Source organism: Podarcis tiliguerta (genome assembly GCF_965153285.1).
Source record: "Podarcis tiliguerta genome assembly, chromosome: 2".
In the NCBI taxonomy this organism is placed as follows: Eukaryota; Metazoa; Chordata; class Lepidosauria; order Squamata; family Lacertidae; genus Podarcis; species Podarcis tiliguerta.
This window is the reverse complement of record NC_139535.1, coordinates 48871962-48880371: the sequence shown is the minus strand read 5'-3', so window position 1 is coordinate 48880371 and position 8410 is coordinate 48871962.

Below are 8410 nucleotides of genomic sequence, written 5' to 3'. Positions count from 1 at the left end.
CTGTGCAGATGTTACTAGCCCAGAAATGGAAAGAAAACAAAGTCCCTACCAGATAGGAATGGCAAATCGAGCTGTTGGACTATGCCAAAATGGCAAAACTGACTGGAAGGCTCAGGAACCAAGAAGACCAAAACTTCAACGAAGAATGGGTGGAAATTATAATTTATCTAGGAGACCACTGTAAACAGATGAAAACACTAGCAGGATTTTAATAACACTTGTAATGTAGTGAAAATCATGGACAAGATGGAAAGATACAAAATATGGATTGTGGAAAAAAATATGCAGCTAAGAGGGTGGGGGAAGGGAGGGGAAGGTGGGAAATCCAGAGATGTGGAGAAATCTCTAAATATGGATATGTAATTTGGATTGTAATAAACTACTATTTGTAAAACCAAATAAAAATTATTATATATAAAAAGAGAAATGGTGAAGGGATGGCATGGGCTTCATGAGGAATCAGAAAGAGAAAAGCTGGGAGATGCAGGAGAGTAGAGGGAAGGAGAACACAGAAACATAGGAAGCTGCCCTATATCTAGTCATACCATTGATCCATTCAGCTCAGTATGGTCTACACTGATTGGCAGCAGCTCTCCAGCCATTTCAGGCATTAGTCTCTCTCAGACTTATCTGGAGATGCCGGGGATTGAACCTGGAACCTTCTGCTTGAAAGGCAGATGCTCTACCACTGAACTAGAAGGATGGGAATTGTTGGGAAGCATTCCATCCCACTTGCTGTTAGGGACTGGGCAGAGGAGGAGGAGGAATGGTGAAGGCCACCTCCCCATCCTGACCCTTCTAGGGAGGAAGAGGAAGACAGCATAGATTTACAACAGGGGGTTGTGGGAGGTCACAGCTCAGAGGCAGATGAGGTGGGAAGTTGGGAAATAATGGGAGAACCAGAGGAGCAGCTGGCTGACATGTTGTGATTAGAAAGTATTCCAGACCCACCATCTCCCAGAACCTGATGAGCCTTAAAAGTAGGAGAGCAAAGAGCTCGAAGACAGAGGTGGTGATGATGACGACAAATGAGAAAGTGGGAGAGACGAGGCGGTGGGGGAGATTCACTCGGGACAACGCCATTATCCAAGAGGCTGGGTTCTATAGCCTCTCTCTGTAATGTTTGAAATAAAATAGGACTGTAAGAAACTTTCCCTTGTCTTTATACTGTCCTGGGCAACCAGCCGGGAGCTGCTGGCAGCAATCTGACACTTGTAAGGCGAGCAGTTTAGGAGCACAGAGATAATCAGGTTGTGCCCTCTAAAGCAGCGTCTCATGGAAGGTCACAGAAGAAAAGGGGTTTGGAAGGCGAGACCTCACACTTTGAGCAGATAAGGAGGGAACAAGAAAGGGAGATGTTAGAGGCAGCATCTGGGACAAAAATCCCTAGTGGTGAACTTAAAAGAGGAGATTGGTGAAACAGAAGGAAAATAGGGCTGGGATAAAGAACAAGTGTTGTGAAGGACTTGAGTGATGAAAAGGGAGTGAGAGATCATAACAACAACCCAATCTAATATATCCTGGAGGAGGAATGTATTGTTGCTCAGATGATCTTCCATGTATGGACAAAGTAAACATAGCATCGAAGATGTGGATAGCCAGCATGGTCCCTCTTCCCCTTCATATACACAGTGAACATGGGGGGGGGGCAGTTTACTTGCATGGCCCAGTTCCAAAACACCTACTTGCTATAGCCTTGCAGGTTCCATTCAAGTGAATGTATCTGGCTATGCTTTTGCAGCAGAAACGTTGTATTTCTCTTCTGATTAGCTCACATGCACAGTGTTTTTAGAGAAGGCCACTGCCAATTTATTTCACAGCAACCGTAAGGACAATTTGGGATCTTCCATTTCAAACAAGAGCTTTGATTGCTTCGCTTACCAATTTTACCTCCTTTCAGAAACAGCTGCAGAGGTGAATCAACCTGCTCTTCAATGCATATAATAACTACATATTTCAGTCCTAATTATTCAGAGAGAGAGAAAACAGAACCATACCATGTTACTTTCAGCAAGGAATGGCATAATCAATCAATGGCTGATTGACAGTGCTTTTGGTTAAATTAGAATTGCACCTACAATACAAATGATTCTGGCTCATTTTGCCTGTAAATTACTGCATGCATTTCTTCTCTCTGTCTCTTTGTGTTCCTGCAAGTGTTCCATTGAAATGAAGGTCATGTTTGGCCAAAACAAGAGCTTTTATGTGCCACTGGAAAAAGTTCTAGTTTTGTTTTGTTTTTTAAGTACCTAAATTACCTGTAAGGATAGAACCACACATATTATTTTTCCTTGGGGAAAGTGGCTTGGGGTGAGATAGGACGGGAAGTTTTGGGAGATTTATTTATTTATTTATTTATTGAGTTCCTCAAGATGAATAACATCATTGTTTAAATTTTACAAATAACAATAGTAAAATACAAAGCCAACACTCAAACACAGAAAGTCAGTTTTAGGGGAATCCATATTGTGCAGCTGAGCATATTCATATTTAGGTAATTGAGATGTAATGTAACTCAGGAAGTCCGTATATCTTTTTGGAGGGTGGGTAGGGAGTCCTGTAAGTCATTGGCTGAAACATAAAGTATGAAGTCCATCCAGATTGCATAAAAATGTTCCACTGGTTCTTTACCTTTCATGACTCGGAGGTTGTGAGTCATTATTTATTTATATTTTTGGGGTGATTGCTATGTTACAAACCTGTTAATACCATAATTCGATAGATAGGTCCTGCAGGTTCTTCCATTTATGTGGTATAGATTATCTGGCAGCTACCAAGAAGGATGTTTTTTAAGGAAAGGGCTCTTAGCAGTATGCTGTACTGGTTTTTTTCCCTTTCTATTTGCATTTTAGTAGATTTCCTCCCCACATTGCCTTAATTCCATAGATGGCTTAGTTGATTTTTAACAATAACCTTTAGGGGTGTTTTATCTATCTCTATTTGTTTTTAATTTTTGTGAGCCACCTTGAGTCCCAAGTCGGGGGGAAAGGCAGGATATAAATAAATAAAAGAGTAGCACTTCCCCACCTTTCTCCTCTCTGGAGTATTTGACCTTTGACCCTGCCTCCTGGCCCACCGCTAACCTAGAAATAGTACCTCGGGTTAAGAACTTTGCTTCAGGATGCGAACAGAAATTGTGCTCCGGCAGCGCGGCAGCAGCAGGAGGCCTCATTAGCTAAAGTGGTGCTTCAGGTTAAGAACAGTTTCAGGTTAAGAACGGACCTCCGGAACAAATTAAGTACTTAACCCGAGGTACTACTGTACCCATAGATCTCAGGGCAGTTCACAACATAAAATCACAATTTAAAAAAGAGAGAACTATTGACCCTTTGCTACCTGGCCTCCAGCAGGGATGGTGAAATATACTCAGAGTCAAGAGTGGATTTCATGCTCTTTATTCAGCTCATAGTGGTGAGGAGGACTGGAAGTCCCCTCAAAGTATCTGCTTTATATACATTATTTACACAATGGGCTGCACGTGATTGGCTAATTCCAGAATTCTCCTGTAGGCCAATCAGGTTGTGGATTCACTTCCATCTGGAGCTGGATTGGGTGGCTCCTGCAGACCAATCATACTGCTGCATTGTTCTAGGACCAATCAGACTGCAGCATTCTTAATCCTATTGTTCTAGGACCAATCAGACTGCTGCATTTTGGAGCCTATTGTTCTAGGACCAATCAGACTGCTGCATTTTGGAGCCTATTGTTCTAGGACCAATCAGACTGCTGCATTTTGGATCCTATTCAACTCAGTACATAACAGATGGATTAAAGAAAGGACCTCATGGTAAAACCAGCTTTCAAGTTGTAAATATTGCATGCTATGTGCACAATGGTGGTTGCTGGCTTGGGACAGAACAGGTTACCTGCCAAACATGCTCTGTACCATCAGCTCTGCCACTGCCCATCACCTGTTTAGGATGTGCGTGGGAAAGCTGAATAGCACCTCCCTCGCAATCAACTAATGGTTAGCACTGGCAAAGCTGACAGCGTTGGCCATCTGTTCGCCAGGAAATTCTTCATGTGCTCTGCCCAAAGAGGAGGGCCTCCCTCTTCCAGGGAACGGAATTCAGCTTCCATATCATATTAACATGGCCTCTATACTTCACGATCAGAACATCTCAGGTTCTGGCATTTACAGAACACTGAGAAATTAAATGGCCAAAGAATGACTACATCTTTGTCAGTGTTACATTATTCATTATAGAAATGTTGTCGGTGTTAATTGACATCTACGAGGCAAACAGTTTGTTGCCTCTGGGCAGTAATGAGAAACATGTGCTGCCTTTGAGTCATCCCCAATCTTTACACCAAGCAAATGTAATCTTGGCAACAATGGTGCATTTTCTTCCTCTCTTTTTTAATCAGCAGCTTCAGCGGAGATGATTTAGCTAAAACAAAGGTTTTTCCTCAGTATAATATATCCAGTTGTAGAAGGTACCACATTAGGTTATAGTAATAAACCTCAGTAGATCCAGAGCAAATTAATTGCACCTAGGGGTGTTGAAATCTAAAAATAAAAGCCAAGTATAGCTATTTAATTCTCTCTCATCTATTGAGCAAATCAACTAAATATGACACAGATGGTGATTCATTAGCAGCCAAAACAATTCCCCCACTCCAACTGCATCTTTAATTATTTTACTAATGGAGAAAGCCATTTTTCTCTTAGTGCCTTATGTATGGGGCATTTCTAAACATAAATGAGTTAGATCTTTTGTTGCATTCCATTTAAAACCAAATTGGGGTGTGAAGACATGGGGCATGCATCCTTCTGTCTCCAATTCTCCCTTCCAGGGATAGTTCTGAGCAACTGGTTGCCCAGTGGCTTTAGAGACATATGGATACCATCAACCATGGAAGGAGATTGCTGCTGACTCAGGAATGGTTCACACCTGCATAATGATCATTGGATAATCACTTCGCCATTAAGTGAGGACTTAAATCAGTGAATGAGACGTTATAGTTCTAATGGCACTGGCAGGAATGTAAAATAACCTTGTTGTTGTTTAGTCGTTTAGTCGTGTCCGACTCTTCGTGACCCCATGAAGCACGCCAGGCACTCCTGTCTTCCACTGCCTCCCGCAGTTTGGTCAGACTCATGTTTGTAGCTTTGAGAACACTTCGAGAAATAACCTTACGTCAGCTCAAATGCAATACTTTTCAATGGAACAGTTCGCATATTTAGATGGCAAGTGTTGAATCACCAGTGGTGAAAATCCAGTGGTGCACATGAATATGAGAATATTATTATTATTATTATTATTATTATTATTATTTACTTATACCCTGCCCATCTGGCCAGGCCTCCCCAGCCACTCTGGGCGGCTTCCAATAGGATATTAAAAACACAATAAAACATCAAACATTAAAAACTTCCCTAAACAGGGCTGCCTTCAGATGTCTTCTAAAAGTCAGATAGTTGTTTATTTCCTTGACATCTGGTGGGAGGGCATTCCACAGGGCAGGCGCCACTACTGAGAAGGTCCTTTGCCTGCTATCTAGACCTCAGATACAGAACCAAACTGCATAGCTGTTGTGGCTTCTAAAAACTTTGAAATTATCATCATGTGGAACTTGTTTAAGTTGCTCGTTTGCATTTCTTTTATACCAAGCATCACTTCTTATTGGAGAGCATCATCTGGAGAATTATCCTGGGAGTGTATTGAACTCATTTTTGCTTGAGTTTCATTTTTGGGCGCTTTGCTTTCATAGTCATGAAAATCAGGTGGGTACGGTAGATTGACAAGCACTATGAACATAAGCAGAAAGTCACAGCTGGATGCTGCTTTTGATATTTTCCCTTTCTGCTCATTACAGCACCTCACAGCCTTTCTGTCCATATCACTCACCAGTAATCCATCCTGGAACACTCTGTTAAAAGGAAATAAGCAACTATTCCCAAGAGGAATAAAAATTTATATGAATGTCACTCAAACATATCAGTTTACATTTCTATGGTCACACAGTCCATTGAAAAATACAGGACTCGTCAGAGATATAAATCACCTGATCAAGCTTACTGCCTTGATTCTCTACCTGAAGGACGAAAGTAATGAGATGTAATTTCTTTACATACTCATATTTTGTGATCCATGTTACTTCATTGCTCAGAGTAGGCAATTAATATTATGAACATTTTTAAAAAATGATGCTTCTTTCGCTTCAGTCCAATATTTTACCAACTGGACTCCATGTCATTTGTTTTGACTTTAGACTACAGCACTAGGTGTTCTCTTCTTTTTCTAAGAATGTCATTGCTAGATTGATGCAGATTCTCAGTTACTGAATTTACCATGGCAGATAAGACATTATGAGCTGGAATCTGATGTTTATGCCAGTTAATAACAGCTAATAACTGAAGAAGTGATGATGAAGCATTCGCTCCTATTTCTTTTTCTTTTTACATCCATCTCCATGTTTCTGAATTATTTATAAGAGATTTGTAGTATTCCTAGGATACACAAGGAAAAACAAGAAATACAATGCCATCAGTGTACATTTTGTTTCCTGACTGCATGTTACTTCTGATTTCATTGAGGAGGTTTCAACTTACACAATGGAATTTTCACAAATCTCACTGGTTCTTTAAACCCCGGTTGTTAATCTTAGTTCATACACAAACCCCAGTGGATAACCCTGAACCAGAACTAAGAAGGCAGATAAGACTTGTGGCTGTCAATACACACTAGTAAAATGTGCAGTGTACTCCTAGGTGTGAATGAGCCCTCAAGATATTAACTGAAACAAATTAAACAGCCATCTGCCCCACCTGATGTGGTTCATTTCCTCCAAACAGGCAAGATTTTCTCTTCCTTATCATTGGAGGTTTTTAAGCGGAGGTTGGATGGCCATCTGTCATAGATGCTATAGTTGAGATTCTTGCATTGCAGGGAGTTAGACTAGATGACCCTCAGGGTCTCTTCTAACTCTAACAATTCTGTGATTCTATGATCATGAATCGAGGTACCACTGTTTCACTCTAGCTGTCACTTCATCTTACATGGACTTATCCAATGCTGTCATCCATTTTGGTTCATCACAGCTACGCTGAATTCAGTGGTTACTGGGGGCTAGCATGACCACATTAACACTCCTTACTTACCTCATTTGATAAGAGTTACATCAATTGCTCCACCTATTTTTGCCTCTGTCCCCACCCACTTTTAACTCTGACCCTACTTAACCACTGACACGTGTCTCCTGGAAGATTGCCTATGAGAAAAAGTTCTGCTCCTTATTCTGAACTATTGTAGCAGGACCACATGGGTCTTCCCTTGCATCTAGTGTTGTGTTGGGCAGTCACTAGTGATGGCACTCTGCTGAACTCACAAGCATAAGGAAGGATAATATCTAATAAATATATCCTCTCCTAGCATCTATTCACATCCATTTGTGAATGGATGGGAATGAGCAGCTAACACTATTCCAAAATCTGAGCCAGGGCAGGTTGCAGTCAGTCTTGATGGCGTCTTATTTCCTTAGAGTAGATTGATACATTATTCCATACGAAAATCATGATGAGAGCAATTTAGGTTAAAATCCAGTATTTCTTCTGATTCTTATACAGTCGAGTATAGGCCCATTAACTCTCTCTCTTCCTTCTAGGACAGGGGAGCAAATTAAAACAAGAAAGCAATCAGGGTACATCAGTTAAATTAAATTGGGGAGGGGAAAATTACATGTTCTAATTAAGATATACAATTGTGGACGAATATAATTGAATGGATGCGCTAATAAATTAGTTTTTAGATACCCAAGTTACCTGAACAACTAAACCATTCATTTAACTTGTCACTCCAGTCAAAGCAAAATGTAGGTTGGTCTTGAATGGTTAATTTGGATACATACAGAAGTATTATCGTAGTGGGAAACAAATTATACAGCTGCCACATAAAAAAGGATCCTGATGGAGAAAGCACCAGCAGTCTCCTTACCTTACACCCCAGCAACCCTCCCTCTGAAGTCAACACAATATGCAGACCAATTGGATCTCTGGGTTCTAGAGAGAATTGCTATGATGAAAAATTCAATCCATTCTTCTTCTTTCCAACAAAATCTCTGCAAACCAGGCCTACACCATGTGGGATCCAGCAGCCATATATTGTGAGATGAGTACTCAGCGTATTAAGTCTATGACAGTCTTTGGCACCTTTGGCACACTCCAGATATTTTAGACTATAACTCCCATCAGCCCCAGCCAGCAAAACATCTGGAGGGCACCAGATTGGCAAAGGCTGGTGCATGAAGTGGACCTGCGTATTACCTTTTCTGCCATGTAGTATCAAGTTTATTACCAAGGTGATCACCTGTAAGGCGAACTACGCTTCCAGGCCATGTCCAGATAATAGAGTGGCAAATACAACACAAAGCCAAGCCGGCTCTGCTTGAAGGAATAAAGGATTGTTAC